Source organism: Globicephala melas, chromosome 12 (assembly GCF_963455315.2).
Source record: "Globicephala melas chromosome 12, mGloMel1.2, whole genome shotgun sequence".
Lineage (NCBI taxonomy): Eukaryota > Metazoa > Chordata > Mammalia > Artiodactyla > Delphinidae > Globicephala > Globicephala melas.
In genome coordinates, this window is record NC_083325.1 from 88,172,412 (window position 1) to 88,191,532 (window position 19,121).

Here is a 19,121-nt window from a genome sequence, read left to right on the forward strand (position 1 = left end):
CCGTGAGTCTGTTTCTGTTCTGTAAATAATTTTGTTTGTGTCATTCTTCTTTAAGATTCCACATACAGGCATATAAGCATGTATCTGGAGAAAAACATGGTTTGAAAGGACACACGCACCCCAGGGCTCAGCGCAGCACTGTTGGCGGCAGCCAGGACCTGGAAGCGCCGCGGGCGCGGGCGGAGGAGTGGGAACGAGGCTGAAGCACGCATGCGCAGTGGAGCGCTACTCTGCCATAAAGGAGGCGCTGATGCCCTTGGCCGCTGCCTGGCTGGGCCCGGGGCGGTCCTGCTGAGCGACGTGGGTCAGACACAGAAGGACCCAGCCATCTGATGTCACGTGTTTGCAGAGCCCAGTGTCCCTAAACACTCTTTTCTCCAGCGACCTTCGCACTCACGGCTCCCAGTGACTCCTGCACCTGTGCAGTGTGGCTCCCGGCCCCTTCTACCGACGGCACGGTCCCTGCGCTCCCTGCGGGCCCGGGGCTCCTGGGAGCCCCCCGTCCCCCGTCCCTTCCACGCGTGTTTGCTGGAGTCCAGACGGCACCCTGCCATGGGTCTCCTTGTGCCGCACAGGAAGTGGTTCTGGGCATCTTTATCCGCGTCCGGAAGCCCGTGGTGAGGTAACCAGGCCTAACCCCGCCCCTAGAACGGACCCAAGTAGCAGCCAGGCCTCCCCCATCACCACGGCGTTGTCAGTCTGTCCTGTTTTCCCTGTGGTCCCTCTCCACCCCATCCTCTCCTTCAAGCCATTGTCTGGTCTGAGCTCGGGGTGCGGGGACACCCCAGGATGGAAGGCGGACGCGGCATGATTCTTCTGGCTTTTTTCCCTCCCCCATGGATAAACCTCGAGTGGGCAGAGGAAGTTGAGAATTTGGGGCACAAACAGTAGGGGGAATGAGGCTTTATCCCAGGATGGAAGGAGATGTACGAGGCTTGGGAGGTTAGAGGGAAGAGAGAAAATTTGGGGGGGGAGGTGGTCTTCAGAGAGGAGGAGGAGACCCTGCATCCGATCTCGAGCAGCTCCTCTGGAGGGGCCGGCGCACCGGAGAGACCACGGCGGTTGCCAGGCTTTCTTGTCCTCACTCGGTCTTCGAAGCTGCAGAGATGGCCCTGGAGTCACCGGGGCCGCGGTGGGGTCGCCCCAGGGAAGGCCTGGGAGGAAGGGCAGCGCAGGGCCAAATAGCCTGGCCCCAGCCCGGTGCCACGAGTCGTGATGTAGTGACCCAGGAAGAGGAAGTGGAAGGCAAGAGGAAGTGAAAGGCTCAAAACAGAAAAGTGAAATTCTGTCATTCTGTGTTGGGGGCTGGCCTGTGAGGAAGGTGCTCCGACCGCAAACCCACCGTCCAGATGCAGCCTGTCCATCACGCCTGTTCCTTCCAGTGCCGTCCCTTCCCAGATGCTGGGTCCTTGCCGTCACCCGTACGTGGCACAGCGCCCTCCGTGCCCATGTGAAACCTGGGAGGTATGCAGCGGGGGAGCGGTCCTGCGTTACAGGACCTCTTGCCCCTTCGACCCAAAACTGATGTAAAAAATGAAGTCCGTTAACTTAAAAAGCATACGTATGGCTGCCGCCACATCCTTCCTGACCTGCTCTGCCCTCTCCCCGGAGCAGCCGCCGTCTCCTGGGGGCGCGTGGTCTGTGAGCCCAGCGTCCACCGGCCTGCACTCGGAGCTCCCTATTCTTTTTCTTCCTTCCTTCGGTCCAGTCTGCAGCCTGGCCTCCCAGCCCAGCTCCCCACTTCTGAGCCATGCTGAGAAGTCCTCTGGTCTCACTTGCGTAAGGAACAAGCACGTCTGCCCAGGGGAGAGGTCGAAGCCCCCGGCTCCATGCTCTTCAGGCGGGCTGGTCCACACTGAAGGGGAACCGGCCTCTCCACGTCTCCATCTCGCCTTCCATGTCAGTGTCCTGGGGCCAGCGCGACAGAGTACACACACTGGGTGGCTCAGAACAGCAGAGGTTTACTCTCTCACAATTTTGGGGGCCGGGAGTCTGAGACCCTGGCTCTGGCAGGGCTGCACTTCCCACGGAGGCTGCAGATGGGGCCCCACTTCTCAGCTCCATCCTCAAGGCCAGCATCTTCACACCTCCCCCTGCTCTGTCTTTACATCACCTTCTCTGTGTGTCAGATGGCCCTCTGCCTCTCCCAGAGGGACACCTGTGATTCCCTTCAATGCTCACCCACCTGGGCAACCCAGGCTGCTCTCCCATCTCGAGATCCTTATCGTAACCACACCTGCAAAGACCCCTTTTCCGTGTAAGGCCACATTCACAGCACCGGGGATTAGGACCTACTGTTCCGCGGGCACACTCAGCCTGCTGCACCCTCTCACGGGTCTGACGTGGGCGCTCTGAGGTTGGGGTGTCGAGTGGGGATCGGCAGGGCTAGGAAAAGTCGCTCTGGGCTGCATGGACTGGATGTGATTCTGCTTTGGTGCCTTCAGCCTTTGGTAGATTCTCAGTGTGTGTGTGAGTGTGTGTGAGTGTGTGTGTGTGTGTGTGTGAGTGTGTGTGTGTGTATGTGTGTGTGTGAGTGTGTGTGTGTGTGTTTTAAGTGTTCTTAGTCACTTGTCTTGCCCACTGGGAACATCTAACAGGAGAGGCCGGGAGGCCCAGGGTTTAAGAGGGCTGGCTCGTAGGCAGGTCAGGTGATGGCTCTGTGCAGCGCTTGTTCATTTTTAAAACATAAATAATAATAGTAACACACCTGCTATTTGCTGTGGTACCTGCTGCAGGCCTTCTGATGGGCACTGCCTCACCTTTCAGGCCACCTGCAGCCCCGGCGGACCTGGAGCCTCCCCGACCACCCGACCGTGAGGCCACTGGGCAGCCTCCCTTAAGAATTACTATGAAATGTGCTTTACATACACAAGTGCGTATAACTTACACATACAGTTTAAAGAGTAAACTGTACCCGCCACGAATTTACCTGAACGTTGAAGGACTCGATTTACCCTGCATCCCTCTACCTCAGGGGACAGGTAATCCATCGTCTAAGTTTTGTGTTACACAGTTCCTGCCTTTTCTTCGAAGGGTAACAGTCTTCAAATTTTCAGTTGTTTAGTTTTGCTGAACTTGATCCACGAATGAAATGAATGATTCCGAGCGCGTGCATCGTGGACTTGCCTTTTTCCGCTGAACATTTTGCTGCTAAGGTTCATGGGTATTGTTGAACAGAGCTGTGCTGGACTGTTTGGGGTGTCAGGTTGTTACTGGGGGACCCCGCTTCTGTGCGTGCTGCAGGGGCTGGGGAGCGGGGAAGGGTGAGTGGGAGCTCGGGGGCGTCGGGGAGTGACTCCTGCGGGAAGGTGGCCCGTGTGAGGCCCACCGGGGTTGCCACCTGGTGCTCACTGCGGTGGGCTCCTGCCCTCCTGCAGAGGCCGGGACTCGGGGCCCCGTCTTCAGTGTCGGCTGGAACGTGGACCAGCTTGGCGTTTTCTCAGGCCCTTTAAGAGGCCCAGGCTCACCACCGGGAAGTGGCCTTGGGCTGTTAGGGGCTAGGTTAGCGTTTGTCCCGGTCTTTGTAGGCCCAGGTGGAGGGCTAGTCGAGAAGCCAGCTTCGAGGGGCCTGGCTGGGATTTAGTCAAGAGAGTCTGTCGATACATGTCAATACGTATTTACATTTATATCGTCTTTTTATGGTTTTCAGTGAGGCTGCACAATTCGCTCCATGAGAGCCTTGAAATTTTTATTACATTTCTTACTAGGGATCTTTCTTCCTTTTGCTATTTAAATAGCATCTTTTCGTTTCCTACTTTTTGAAAAGTTAAAGCCTACAGGAAAGCTACCAGAACAACACGGCAGACACTGACATGCCTTCACCCAGGTTCAGCGGCTGTTAGCATCTTGTCACGCCTGCCCCTTCTCTTTCTCCCAGCTTTCTCTCCCTCTCTCCCCTCCCCGCCCCATATATATGTACATTTTGCCAACATCATAGCACTTCACTTCAGCTTACGTTAGCTAGGAACAAAAACATAAACACAACGTAATTATCACACTTGGGAAATTTAACCTTAATGCTATTATCCAATACGTAATCCGTATTCAAGGGCTGCCGATTTTCCAGGCATGATATTCATTGTAGTTTCTCTGTCTGGTCTGATTTAGGAGCTGATCAAGGACTACACTCCGCGCTGAGCTGCTCCTGAGACGCTGAGCTGCCGGCTGGACAGCAGACTCACGCTGCCCGGTGAGTGCCCAGGTGACCCGTGGCCCCCGTCCGTCACACAGCCCGCCACCTGGTGTCAGTTTGTCTCACTACTGGCGTGGGGGGCTTGCCCGCTTGGTTCAGGTGCCAGCTGCCAGTTTCCTCCATTATAAAGGCATCTTTCCCTGTTGGAATTAATGAGTAATCTGGGAGTGATTCTCTGAGGCTTCGTGAAATCCTGTTCCCCCACAGTCTTGCACCTGGTGGTTTTCGCCTCCACTGCTAAATCTATGCTGGGAGCAGAGCAGTGATTTTCTGTTCGATCGTTTCTTTCTTTTCTTGTTATCAGCATTCTCCTACCCTGAAGACCTTCTTCCCTACTCTTACATAACTTTAGTATCGGAATAGATTAATGAATTCTTTTTACTTCCAAGGATTACAGTCCACTGTGTCATTATTCATTTTGTTGTTCAAATTATTCCAAATTCAGCCCATGGGACCCTCTGCAAGCTGGCTTCTGGGTCCCTTTTTGTGTCCCAATCAGTGTCCGAGAAATCAGGGGTATCTTTTAAAAATCGCATTTTCTGTTCGTTGCTTGTGTAACTGATTTTGCTGCATTGATCTCGCATCCAGCAACCTTGCTGAACTCTTCAACTAGTTCTGAAATGGTGTCTGGAAATTATTTTGATTTTGTGTATTGACAGCCATACCTCTCTGCATGGTGACAGTTCAATTTCCTTCTTTCCAATTATCTTTTTTATTTCTTTTGTTATCCAGCCGGCTAGACCCTCCTGTACAAGGATAGTTCTGTATAGAAAGACACGTGCAAGCAGTAAAGTCCTCTAACTTGGAAGGTTCGGCGTGACCTGTGATGTTTGCTCTGGGTTATTAGTGGCTATCCTTTCCCCCACTAAGGAAGGTCTCTTTTTTTAATCACGGGGTTTTAAAAAAATCTCTAGTGGGTTTGGAATTGTACCAAACAATTTGTTTGTGCATTTGTTAAGACGGTTATACATTTTTTCTCCTTTAATATATTAATGTGGTAAATTACAATAATACTGTTGAATGGGAACCATCCCTGCATTATTGGTATAAACCTTACTTGACATTTTCAGTATATGCTACACTTAGTTTAGCAATATTTTGTTTAAGCTTTTGGTGCTTGTACACGAGACTGGCTTCTGTTTCTCCTGCGCCCTATTTCTCTCTTTTTCATGACCTCGTTGTCTGAACCCACTTATATTTCAGTAGAGTGTGTGGCGTGTGTGTTCTGGTTGTGGGTGGATGGAGAAGTGAGCGTGTATAACCTGAGCCTCTTTCTCGCGGGCGTCGAGGGGAGAGTCTGAGACACTCATGTGGTTCCTTCCGTGGGTGCATCTCCGTGCAGGTGTCCAGGACTTTGTAAGATCGGCCACCATAACCCTGAGGGCCCGTCCAGGGACAGGCGCAGACCTCATAGAGCCAGGCTGGGGGAGGAGTCGCGGGAAACGGGCTGCCGCCCGGGGGTCTCCTCACCAGGGACCTCCCAGCCCTGGCCCCAGAGGGCTCGGTCACATCCAGGTGCCCTTGTGTGCCTGCCAGTAGGGCCTCTGCTCCCTGCCCTGAGGGCCTCGAATCCCGGATTCAGACGCGAGGTGAGGGAGGCAGGGAGGGGTCCGAGGACCCCTCGGCGGGGAGAGAGGCGGGGTGGGCAGGGCCTTTTCAGGCCTGGGTTCTGTTCGCCTCCTCCTCAGGGATCCACAAAGGAGGCACATCTGGCATCTGAGAATTAACCTCCTGTCTAAGACCCTCGTTAGAGTGGTCTGCAATTCTCACCTTAGTGCCTCTCTACCAAGTATCCCCTTATACCCCAAGAGCTTCTGCTTTCTCAACTGGAGCTGTAGGACTGGGCTCTTGGGCGCTGACCAGGGGGATGCAAGCCTCGCTGCTCTGGACGGGGGTCTCCCCCCGCAGCAGGAGGGTGCGCGTGTGACCGTGAGTGCAGGGGATGGAGAGCACGCACGCGAGTGTGAATGCATGTGTGGGAGCACAGGAGTGTGTGAGTGTGTGCACGCTTGTGAGCATGCGTGCGTGCGTGTGTCTGTGCGCGTGCCTGTGCACATGTGTACGTGTGTGCGTGCAGCAGTGGCCGGCCCCACCCTGCGTGTCTCCCCCGCGCCGCCCCTCTCCCCAGCATCCCCTCTGCAATCCGGCCTGTCGCTGTCTTGGAACGCGCCCTGCTTCCCCGCTTCCCTGCCGTTCTGCATTGCTCTTTGTGTCTGCGAAGTCTCTCCTCTCTGCGCTGCTCTCAGAGCTGAAATCCCCCTCTGTCTTCAAGATGCAGATGAAATGCCTTGTTCTCCCCGATGGATCCCAGCTGGGGATAAACATCTCTTCCTCTTTGAAGACTTAGCCCGTCTGCCTTGAATTATACATGTGCCGTGGAGGGCCCCTTCGGGACCAGGATTATGACTGATTTATCTTCACGTTTCTCCCCGTCGCCCCCTCCACCCCAGTACCTAAGGCAGTGTCTGGCATGTTGAAGGTGCTCAAAGATTATTTATTAAAGCGGATATTAACTGCTCCTCCTTATTTGTGTGTTTAGTGCAATTGTTCAGTTCAGGGGTAAGGGATGGAAGCTTTGGAGAGAAATGGGAGCGTTCTGCCTTACGCCTCGAGGCTAGGGAAGTCCCAGCCGCTTTCATCCCACCTCTCCTCCCCACCTTGCTCTGGCATCTCCCCACTCTGCTTCCACCTCAGCTGTGCGGTCCCAGCCCCCATCAGCTCGGAGCGCATGCACATGGGATCCTGCACAGATGTGCCAGGGTGTTATGAGAAGCTTCAGAGCAACGCTCCCAGATCGGGGCGGTGAAATGCCATTAGCTGCATTCTCATGCCTGTCACACCTTCCAGCAGAACTAGTGGAGGGGCTTGAGAAATGATTCCTAAAGCCTGCCATGCCTCGAATTATCCCAAGGGTGCTGGAAGTTTTCAAAGCAAAGTTAATTGCAATTCCTGGTAATCACACACGTATTTAATGCCACACCACACTGAGTCTAAGATGCATGTTACAAAAATCAAAGTGTCAGAAGTCTGGGAAGACTGGGGTGCAGAGCGATGGAATTAGCCTCCTCTGAGAAAAGGAAAAAACCCCCAGAATAGTCCGGCTTGACACTCCTGAGAGTCCGAGAAGCCCCTGTGTGGTGAAGAGGAAGCCAGGGTCCAGGAGACCCTTGGGTCCCAGCGGGCGCCTGCTGCAGCCCTTCTGAGCCGTGGTCCCCTCGGATCTCAGGTGGGCTGGTCTGAAATCCCAAGGTTTCGATGTGTATGTTATGATTATTGTATTCAGTCATATTTACACTTATTTGGTGCCTATGGTATGCAAGATTTCCGGAAAAACTGATCATACGGACCATTTGTATGACATCTAAACGTGTAGAAGCAGCTTCTGTGTTTGGCCACTTCCCCTTCCTGCAGCCTCACCCACTTCCCCTTTCCTGCAGCCTCACCCACTTCCCCTTTCCTGCAGCCTCACCCACTTCCCCTTTCCTGCAGCCTCACCTTTCTCGTCTGACTGCCCTTGACCTCCAGGCACCCGACGCTCACTCGCCCCATAAAAACCTCTCTCTGAAGTGGCGGAGGCATTGTTTCCCTCTAAGCGCTCTGCCGTCTTTACTTCCTTGTAGCCACCCTCTGAGGCACATGGGCCTCTGTCGTCCCCCAATCAGCGGGGTCACGGGGCTCGCGTGACGTCCTCCGCTGGTCTGGGGACTGCTTTGTCCCCACCCTCCAACTGAAGGAGGGCGTCCATGCCTTCCCGAGGCTCGTCACTGTTTCCTTGTGTGATGTAAACCAGCCCAAACCTGGAGGCTCCAGGCGCTGCTTCCTCCGCATCCCATCCCTGCCTCTGCTGGACGGTGTCCTTTCCGCTCTGCACGTTCTCGGTTCCCACCCGTCCCCGGGCCTGGACGTGTCCCACCTTCCTGCACCCCCAGCACCAACTTTCCCTTTCATGCTTCATCATCGCGTGTCCTCTGCTTCCTGCTCTAGACGTGGGGTCTTCGTTCAAGGTAAGGTGACCCATCTAAGTTGCCGTCCAGTTGGGACTCTTTAGGGAGGTCACGGGAGCACTACTGGTGATTCCTCCAGAGCAACAGAGGCAAACAGTGCCTCACCAACCACACTATGGGGACGCGCCCTATTTAAGGGGGAGGGCATGTCGGGGTCAGCTCTGTTTATGGGGACGCGCCCTATTTAAGGGAAGGGCATGTCCGGGTCAGCTCTGTTTATGGGGACGCGCCCTATTTAAGGGAAGGGCATGTCGGGGTCAGCTCTGTTTTTCCCACGGGACTTAGAACACGGCTTGGAATATTGGGGATGGTACGCCCATTATAAGTATACTTGTCAAATGAGTGGAAGAAGGAGCATGTTGCCAGAACCAGGAGGATGTGTTTTCACTGTGTGCTTGCACCGTGCCCGTCAGCAGCCGTAGGATGAGATGATGTTGCGGCAATTAGTGTTGTAACTGTTAGAGCAACGGAACAGCGTGCACCACGGGGGGTGGCATTTTCCGTAGCAAGGGGACTTCCATCTCAATGCCTTGGACCACGGGAACTGGAATTCACTGACCTCTAGACATCCACTGGGCAAATCAGCAGATTGTCAGAGTCTTAGCACTGGGGGTGGGGGACCAGAGAAGCCTCCCAGTCAAAGACCCCATTCTCTGATAAGGAAACTGTAGCCCAGACAGAGGATGGAACACTCAGACCTCCTGGATCCTGAGCCGGCACATTTCCTGTTAAAACTGTCTAATAAAATGATAAATGTAGCTGTGGTCTGCTATTACGGATTGTGTTGATGGGGTGTAATACAGAATCACGGCAGTGCCCTTCAGTGTGGGCAAATAACTGGAAGAGACGTTGATTAGGAAACGTGTTTGCACTTCGCATGTAGGGAAGACAGAGGAGCACTTCTTGAAGCGTAATTTGTACCGTTAACAGCGTAAATTATGACAGGTAGTTTCTGAATCCAGGGACTCTTGACCATGATCAAGTTTCCCAGAGAATGTGGTGCGTGCACGTGTGTGTATTTGTCTCTGGGGCCAGTGTGTGTGCTCATACGTTGCCTGCCTAAAGAGCTGAAATTATTATGAACTCTCATGTGTCTTACCAGTGCACGGCGTTTGGGTTCTGAGTGAGCTGTCTTCCATTTTTGATCAACATAGCCACACCCTTGACCAGCTTCCTTCTGGCTAGGCTGCCCAGATGTACTTTAAATCCCCTCTTTTAGCCCAGCGGGGGCCCGGGCAGGAGCCGGGAGTCACTGCTGGATTAGTTGTTAAGTGGCACAAATCAGGCTGACCTCTTCCTGCGGATTCCTGTGCCAAGGAGAGCTGATCTGCAGGGCAGTATTCTCAGCAGGAAGACCTTGGGTGCAAGTGGTCCAGGCTCTTCCCTCTGAGCGCCATCTTTACTCACCAGGTCAGGTGCGCATGGCGGCCGGGTGACCGCCTTTGTCCTCTACGTCACTCACCGCTAACCACGTCGGAGTCCAGAGAATTCTTAGCATACTTCCTAAGAATGCTATCCAATTGGGTACTCACGTCCTCCAAGTGTCTGATCTACTTAGGGTCCTGTAAGAGGGTTGGCAGGGAAAGAGTCAAAGGTAATGGGTTGTGGCGTCTCTCCCCATGAGGATCTTACCAGAGGAATCGGAGACAGAAAATGCACACGTTTTGTTAAACTCTGAAGGTAACGCAGGGAAACTTGAGTGGAAGATGAAGGAGGGAAGCTAAATCTTAGAATTCCTGTGCCGGTACCAGATGACATACATGAAAGTGAAAAACAAACATTGCAAAAGTATTAGCTGGCAGTGATCGAACGGCGTCTCACTCATGAACTTTGAAATGGGTGTTGGACAAGCAAAGGAGCACCACTCTGACAGCCCTGCACTGCACCGGCTCCCTAGCCCGAACCTGCCCCAAAGCAGAGCAAGGGAAAAGGACGACTCAGTGAAATACTAGAATTTTACTACACACCAAGTGTGAAGGAAAGCCCGTTGCGGGGGTGAGCAGGCAGCTTGCTCCAGCAACAGATAACACGTGTGCAGAGGCACTGGGGAGCCAGAGGGAGGACGGCGGGTACATCTCACGTGTCTTCCCATATTCTGAGTTCCAAGCAGGATAGACGAAGACAGATGTATTTAGGGACACTGTTACAATATTAAGGACAAAGAGAATCTTACAACCTGAGGGGGAGGGGACGCCAAATCACCTACAAAGGAATAACAATAAAAATGGAAGCTGTCCCCTCATTGTCATCACCAGATGCAGGAGACGATGCGGGGACGTCTTGAAAGGGTTGAGAGCAGGTGACACAGTGGTCCCCTGGTATCCCAGGGGATTCGTTCCAGGACCCCCCAGAGATCCCAGAATCTGAGGGTGCTCAGGTCTCTTGTATAAAACGGCATAGTACAGCTCACCCTCCACAGCCTGGGTTCCGTCCACATCTGCAGATTCACCACCAGCTGCAGATTGATCTGAGGTTGGTTGAATCCAGGGGGCCAACCGTACTTCACTTAAAACGTGATTAGCTTTCACAGTGCGGGCAACATGACAGCATCTTCAGACACACAAAAGGGACCTGGGAAAAGAGCTACTGAAGGATGTACTTCAGCAAGAAGACAACCAAACCTAGGTGGAAAGAATTGGCAGAAAGCAGCAATAGTGAGTAAAGAAATAAGCAAATCACATTGGTATGGAAATGTAATAGATACTTTTCATAAATATAATGCGTGATGGACTGAAACTACTGGACAATAATAACGTGGAATTTGCGAGAGGGAATTTACAGGAAAATAATGAGTTCATAAGTGTCTCTTATTTGGAGGGAGTACATGGAGACTGACCAACTTTGTATTTCGTTAGAAAAATGCAAAAGGTATGCAAGTTAGAAAATATAAAGGTAATCACTAAAATAATAAAATGTAATATAAGACTTCCAAGTAGAAGAAAATAAGGATTGAAAGAAAATGATTCATCTAAGAGAAGGCAGAAAAGGAGAAGTCAAATGAAATATTCAAAAACAGTAAATGGGAAATACAGAATAAGGGGGTAATAGAAATATATCAGTAATCACAATACCTGAAACCATAAAATTCACATCTGTTTTGTCTAAAAGACAGAGACTTGATACAGAAAAACCTGCTGTATGCGATTTTGAGACATGCTTGAAGCTTAATTATTAAATAAAATACAAGGTTGAGAATCATGGGAAAATGTACACAGAAAAATATTAACTGAAGCAAAATTAATATAACTAATATGGAATGAAATACATTTTTGGGGAAAATTATGGGTAAAGTGGATCATAAAAGAAACAATCTATCAGTAACTGACCACAGTTACAAACTTGTATGCACCTAACTTTATTTTTTTATTATTATTTTTTAATTAATTTATTTTTTTGCGCTACACGGGACTCTCACTGTTGTGGCCTCCCCCGTTGCAGAGCACAGGCTCCGGACGCGCAGGCTCAGCGGCCATGGTTCACGGGCCCAGCCGCTCCGGGGCATGTGGGATCTTCCCGGACCGGGGCACGAACCCGTGTCCCCTGCATCGGCAGGCGGACTCTCAACCACTGCACCACCAGGGAAGCCCCTACACCTAACTTTATAGTCTTGCAAAATATATGACAATATTCAGCAGAACTACATGTAGAAATTGAAAAATCCATAATCAGAATGGGAGTTATTACAAGTGTTTCTCAGAAACTGTTAGATGAAGTTGATAAAAGTAAAATTATAGATTATTTAAATAATACAATTAACCTTGATTGTATACACACACGTCAGCAACAAATAGAGGATGTACATGTTCATTGATAAATAAAAGATTAAAAAGTATTTATAACTGGCCCAAAAAAGAATTCTCAATAAACCCAAGGAATTTATATAATAAAAACCGTCTTTGCTGATAATAGTACAATAAAATTATTGATTAAAAATGAAAAGCTACCTATGCCCCCTCTAAAACCGTATATTTGGAAATCAAACTTATATTTGTTAAAAAGTCATAGTAGTCATGATACGATCCCATTTACATAACATTATGTGTGTGTGCATGTGTGTGCACAAGGACACAGGAAGGACAATTATCAGCAGTAGTTAGATGGTCATCTCAGAGTGGTGAAGTTTAGTTCTTTTAAAAAAACTTCCTTCATTAGTTTTTACTTAGTCATTGTTTCCATAGAATATGGTTTATTTGTAGAATTTTTACTGTGAAAATAATTCTAGGTTTTTATGTTTTAAAAATAAAATTGAAATATGAAATGTTTTGTTTTGAACAACAATGAATGCACTATGCAGCTGAGTAGCTGCGGGACACTCAGAGCCTTAAATGTACACATTGAAACACGATTACTTAATAAACAAGTGTTCAGTTGAAGAAAGTAGAAAATGAATAGTTGAATAATTTCCAAATAAAGTGTAAGGGAGAAACTGACAAGTATAAAGGCGAAATGAAAATAAAAAATTAAGGATCACTAGAGATGGCTTAAAAATTAGTTCTTCCAAAAATCGAAATGAAAATATTAATTCAAACAAAAAGAGAAAAAAGTGCATACAAACCGACATTAGAAACACACAAACGCACATAGCACATAACTGCAAATTCCGTGGAGGTCACAGAGGGAAGGGAGGGCGTGGGCACCTCTGTCTTGCCTAGCCCTGTGTGCCTGGTTGTGGGCACTGTGGGTCGGAGAGGAAGCACAGTGCCCCCGGGCTCACGAGAAGTGCTCAGGAACCCAGCGGGGTACGGAGGGCAATGACTCATTTGCCCGTTTGTCTGGGCCACGAGCATCTTAATGCATCTCTGGGCTCCCGTAAGCCTCTCGTGACATTTAGGTGGTCTATTACACACGTTACCTGAGAAACGTTTGCTGATGCTGGCATCGCCCTAGTTTATGTTTGGCTCTGAACACTTGATCAGAGCCAAGCTCAGGGTGGGCTCACGGCCCCTTTCTTCATCATCCCTATTTACAAATCAAATAAGTTGAGATTCCCTGGTCTCCAAATTCCAGCTCAGTGTCTTCCGAGCAGGAGTGGGTGAGCACAGCTGGCGTGAGGACACCCTGAAGCGAGAAGGAGGAAGACTCCAGATACCTAAGCAGACGCAGCCCCGAATATCCTGGCCGGCAATCTAATCGCTCCTCGTGAATTGGTCCCAAGAGTAACCAGCGCATGAATATTTCAAGGATTTCATTCTGCTATTGATTTGTGGCCTGTCAGTATTCAACCGGTTCATTTAATTTGATGCAAAAACATAAGGAATAGGGAGAAAATCAGTGTCTGTGCAGGGAGTCGGGCAGAGTGTGTTCACGGTTCGAGAGAAAAAGCTTCGTCACCTACCGGCAGGGAGGAAGCGTGAGGGCCTGAGCCGCTCCCGCCCTTAGCTCTGCGGGGTCACTTCCCCACCCCGGGTAAGGTTTTGAGAGAGGAGAACTTTATTCCTTTGCTGAAAATGATGGAATGAGTTGTTGATGCACAAAAAATTCTGAATTAAGAGAGAGGGCTGATCATACCCAGGCCAATGTGACTGGCCAATTTTTAACAGCGTGTTTTCCAAATATAACTAGCTCTTAAAAAAAAAAAAAAAAAAAAAAAGGCTTTTATCATAGCGCCTCCCCCGCGGCCCAAAGCTCTATGCTTGAGCAGAGGGTAAATACTTTGGGCTCTGGAGAGTTGAAACTCCAAAGGAAGCTTGCAAATTTACACAACAGGCAGGTGATTTGACCGTTTCTTTGATTCTTCTTTGATCTCTGCTATTTATTTTTCAGTTACTTTCTAGATTATTTTTTAAAGTTTGACAAGATCAATAGTAATAAAAATTCTATTTGACTGAAAGTTGCATGATTCCCAAACATTTCCCCTCCTCCCTTATTTCTAACAAGAGATGGCTTGTATGACATCAGTCCCCAGGTAAAGTTTTAGCAAAGAATCTACTACGTTCCTTTGAAGGAAAGAACTCTCTCTTGACAAAATGGTACCAAATTCCCATTTAAAGAAATAAAAACATGTGTGCATGAATAACAACTCTTATGTGCAGATAGAAACATTGCTTATAAATGCAAAAGCCTGGTGCTCTGAACTATGCGTTGAGAGAGGTAACTGGTTAAATATGTCTTTTTTCCCATAAAGGTGAGACAGTCTAGCTCTGGGAGGTAAGCTAACATCTAGGAAGACAGTTTCTAAGGCAAAATGATGAGCATCTCAGGTGGACAGAATTCTAAGCTGGCCCCAAGATCCTGCCTTATGCAGGTGTACAGACCTGCATAATCTCCTCTCCGTAAGCATGGGAGCACCTGGGACTATGGTGGGATTGTCACTTCCCGGATTAGGTTATGTCATAAGACAGAGGTGATAGGATACTCACTGCCATGACACCTTTACATTATGTAAGACTCCAGCATCACAGAGTCTCCTGCTGGCCTTGAAGAACGGGCCAGGTGTGAACTGCCCACGCAGGGGCCATGAACCAGCACCCAAGAGTGACGAAGCTGAGAGTGGTCTCCAGTTGACAGCCAAGGGAACGAGGGACCTTGTCAGACAGCCACAAGGGGATGGACTCTGTCAACAGCCAGAGGGACCTGGAGGTGGTACTTCCCTAGCTGAGCCTTCAGATGAGGACACAGCCAGTGGACATCTTGATTCCAGCCTCAGCAGACCCTGAGCAGAGGGCCATTAGGATGGCTGAACTCCTGACCCGTGGAAACTGCGAGATAGAAAATAGATGTTGGTGTGGGCTGTGATGCTCGTGCTACTTGTTACACAGCAATAGGAAACAAATACACGATCCAACTGCTCAAAAATAAGAGGTCTACTGGACTTTAAACAAATTTAGCTTTAATGTACTACATTAGCCCTATTCTATTAAGGCTCACCATTAAACAAATCTTAGGTGTAGTCAATGGGAAGAACCTAGTGCCTCATGATCTGGGCCACCCCCCCCCCACTTATTTTTTTTAATTTTTTTTGAAATATAGTTGATTTACAATGTTGTGTTTCAGGTGTACAGCGAAGTGATTCAGTTATCCATATAGATGTGTATTCTTTCTTAGATTCTTTTCCCTTATAGGTTATTACAAGGATATTGAGTATAGTTCCCTACTGTGCTGGACAGTAGGTCCTTGGGCCCCCTCCTTACCTTACGCAGTCCTCTACTTACAGGAACCCAGAGAAGTAGCTGTCTTGTCCCGCCTGCTCCCACCAGGACAAAGTCAGGCTTGGTTTTAGCCCTCCCCTTCCGTGTTCATCTGCCCAGGGGTGGGCAGGAGGTGGCAGAGCCCTGGCCTTCCTGGGGCCCTGGGGCTTCCTCCTCTGCGTTCGTGGTTCTGCTGAGTTGCCTCAGCATCGCGGGTCCTTCAGGAAAGGCGCTGACCGAGGCCGTCAGGTTCCTTGCATCCATGGTCCGGCCCTCGCTCGTACCAGCACACCTGTGAGGTGAGGCTGCTCCGAGAGGCCCTGCCGGAAGTCTGGAAGAGCAGGACGGACGGGGCCGGGGAGGCTCCGGCTGCCGCAGCCTCGGCCTGGCCTCCGCTCGCGAGGAGGCTTTGCCGGGAGGAAAACTCCCTTGGCTGCTCTCGGATGAGACGGGAGCAACGAGCATTGCTGAGGGGGGACGGCGACCGTTTGGCGCTTATTGTCATTAAATTGTCAAAACAATTTTGCACCTTCCGTCAGGAATTGTTGGTGGTTTTTAGAAAGGGGAGGCCACCTGGAGGACAGGGCTTGAGGCCAGGTGGCTGGCTTTCTAATCAGCCTTCCTCTCCCTACCTCGCGACCCAGTCACTTGGTCACCTTGGAGGGAAGGGCGGTTACCCTTCCAGCCGCGGGCTCTGTCCCGGGGCTTTCTCCGCAGCGACATCTGTGGGGGGCAGCTGGTGCCCACCTCTGCAGTGATCTCGCCTTCGGCTAAGGGATTCCAAGGCTCTGGCTGCACCGAGAGCCCCAGCTGCTCCCCGTCAGTGGATGCCCACCGGCCCCTCCCGCTTCCCCACGGAGGCCCTTCCCCAGTAAACTCCAAGCCTTGTCTTCCAGCTCCCGAGACAGGTTCTCGAACAGACCCCTCTGAATGTCAGCAGTCCTCGTCTGAAAACAGGGATCGCGGTGGCCGTGCAGCCGTGAGAAACCACTGACCTTCGCGGCGGAAGGTGCTTTCTGCCGGGCTGGGCATGTAATGGGATCCAGTAAATACGCGTCTCCTTTCTCTGAGGGCTAGAAGCCGAGCCCTCTGTGTTTGTTGAATAGGTACATAAAGTGCCTTGGCCGTCCCCTTTGATTTTAAGGAGAAAATAGAAAACCACCTTCTTGGGGGCGTCTCCGCTCACCAGCATTACCGAGGCTCTGAAGAATTGTTAACTGTGGAGTGGAAATACTCAGATCGGATTAAAAAAACACCTTGCAAGACAAATTCTAACACTGTTAATGTTTTCGGAACATATGGTAGTTATTAATTGCCGCTGCTGATGCATTTGGGGAAGCAGTGACCGCTTCCTTGGAGGCGTCTTGCAAACACCAGTGAGGCGGCATCCCGTCCCTGGGCACCGAGGGGCTCTGCTCCACGGCTTCCCTGTGGCTCGCTGCCCACGGGCTGGGGGCCGCTCAGTGGCTCTTCTCCTTGATTTTCCTTTATTAGAGATCAGATTAAGGCCCGGGACAGAGTGCGGGTCCTTGCTGCTGTCTGAAGGGAATTGCACTGTTCTCCTCTTCGTAGGAATGAAAAATAACGTAAAATTGAACAAGCCACGTCCGATTCCGGCGGTGGCTGGCGAGCAGGGTGCACACCGTGCAGGCCTCCCTGCACCCCTGCACCTGGAGCCCCGCTGAGCCGCGGGCGCCAGCGGGGCCGCGAGCTCCTATCAGCCAGCAGTCACGGCTGGTGGAGCGCTTAACTTCACCACCACCTCTACAATTAAAACACAGTCTGCTGAAAAACGAGAAGAAGTGAGGTTGCTGCTATCCTAAGGTCACGTGCGAGTAGGCGGTTTCACTCCCTGTTGTCCCATCGTAGAGGAAATGACTGACAGGCCTCAGTGTGTACACAAGGAAAACGCGGGTTCTGAGCTTGGAGCCGGCCAGGCTCTGGAGGTGCCGTGGAGGCTGCCTGGCCCTGTGAGCCGAGGAAACCCTGCCTCTGGAGAGTCCCTGGGACGGACCGCGCTGTACGGCAGAGAGACGGGCATGGGCTGGCAGGGCGAGCCGGGGTCCTGCGCGGGCACGAGGCCCTGTGACAGGACGGCCCTGGTCCCTGCTGAGTTTCTGCCCTCTCTTTCACGCTGGGGTTCCAGATGACTTGGAAATCTGCTAGGTACTTTATTTTATTTGATTATTAGTTTTTAATTGAGGTGTACTTGATTTACAATGTTGTGCTGGTTTCAGGTATATAGCACAGTGATTCAGTTATACATATATCTATTCTTTTTCAGATTCTTTTCCCTATGGGTTATTACTAAAGATTGAGTAGAGTTCCCTGTGCTCTACAGTAGGTCCTTATTGGTTGTCTAGTCTATGCATAGAAGTGTGTATCTTTTAATCTCGAACTCCTAATTTATCCCGCCTGCCCTTTCCTCTCTGGTGCCCTAAGTTCGTTTTCTATGTCAGCTACTTTATTTTCAGTGTGTTATAGTAAATTGCAGTGGAATAAATACATCGATTGATTCTAACCTCATGTATTTGGAATGTGTGGCTGTCAATCTCAATTTGCAGATGTGCGAGGAACGCGCAAAGCAGTGTTTCACGAGGGCATCCTAGTGGGCAAAGACTGTGTCTCGTTCCCTGTGTGTGAGGTGCCAACACGAGACCTGGCGATGCTGAGAGCTAAGGAGCTGTGCAGGTGCCCCAGTGCTGGGGAGTTAGAAGTTAAGTTCTAACCCTGGCTGCACCTCTTCCTCATTTTATGAAATCGGAAACGTTACTTAATCTCCCTCTCTGAGTTTCTTTCTCTGTAAAATGCGTACTTTTACAGAGAATAAGAATACTTCACACTCCGTGGATTTACTGTGAAAGGATAAATGAGTTGGGGCTGGCCAAGCATTCAGGATGATTTCTGTTATTTTTATTGTAACAACAGGAAACCAGGATATCGAGGCTTCGACGTCCCAGGTCCTGCTTGTGGAATTTGTCTTTGGTCGGACTAACAGTCGGGTACAGGGTTTGTGGGGCTCTGCTTTATCTTAAACAGAGCGTTGGGGCCTTTTGCCGCCGTCTGTGAATTGCTTTTCTTTCAGTATGAACTGAAATAGGAAAAGCAAAGTCGAATGAAGGTGAACAACTGTCATTTGTGAAACACCCAGCACAGGAGCTGTTGGCTGGCTGGACCTGAGTGGTCCCCAGGCAGGAGAGGGGGCGCCTTAGCATCTGAGAGACCTGGGACCAGGCAGCTAGCCCCCCTGGCTTCCTCTTGTACAAAGGGAGGGTCTGGTGGTCTTGAGGGTTAAGTGAGATGATTATGTAAGGTGGTGGATGCCTGTCAGTGAATGCCCTCTCCTCTCTTCATAGGTCTGAGCTTGACACCCGCAAACCATTTGGACTGTTTTGACGAGCTTGGTCAATAGTGACAAATAGACACAGAAATGGGAACTGCCACAGCGTCAGCCCCAGACGAAGCCAGCGGGGGCCTGACCTCAGAGCTTTGATGCTCAGGGGTCCCAGCCCAGGGGGCCGCCTGGTTTGTGGAGGCCCCAACCTGAGGCTGAGCTGGGATTCAGGTGCGTGGGGCAGGTGCCCTCTCTCCCAGCTCCCACGGAGAGGTTTCCTGGGCTTTTTGGCTAAAGGAGGATGAGGGAAGGGATTCTGTGCTGCCTGAGTATAGGAGGGTGCTGGGGTCCATCTCTGCAGGTGGGGCCTGGGGCCGGTATGGACGCTTCCTAGTAAGACGGCTGAAGTGAGGCTGTGGAGGTGTGTCCTAGGGGACTCGGGGTCACAGGAAAAGCTGTGCGGG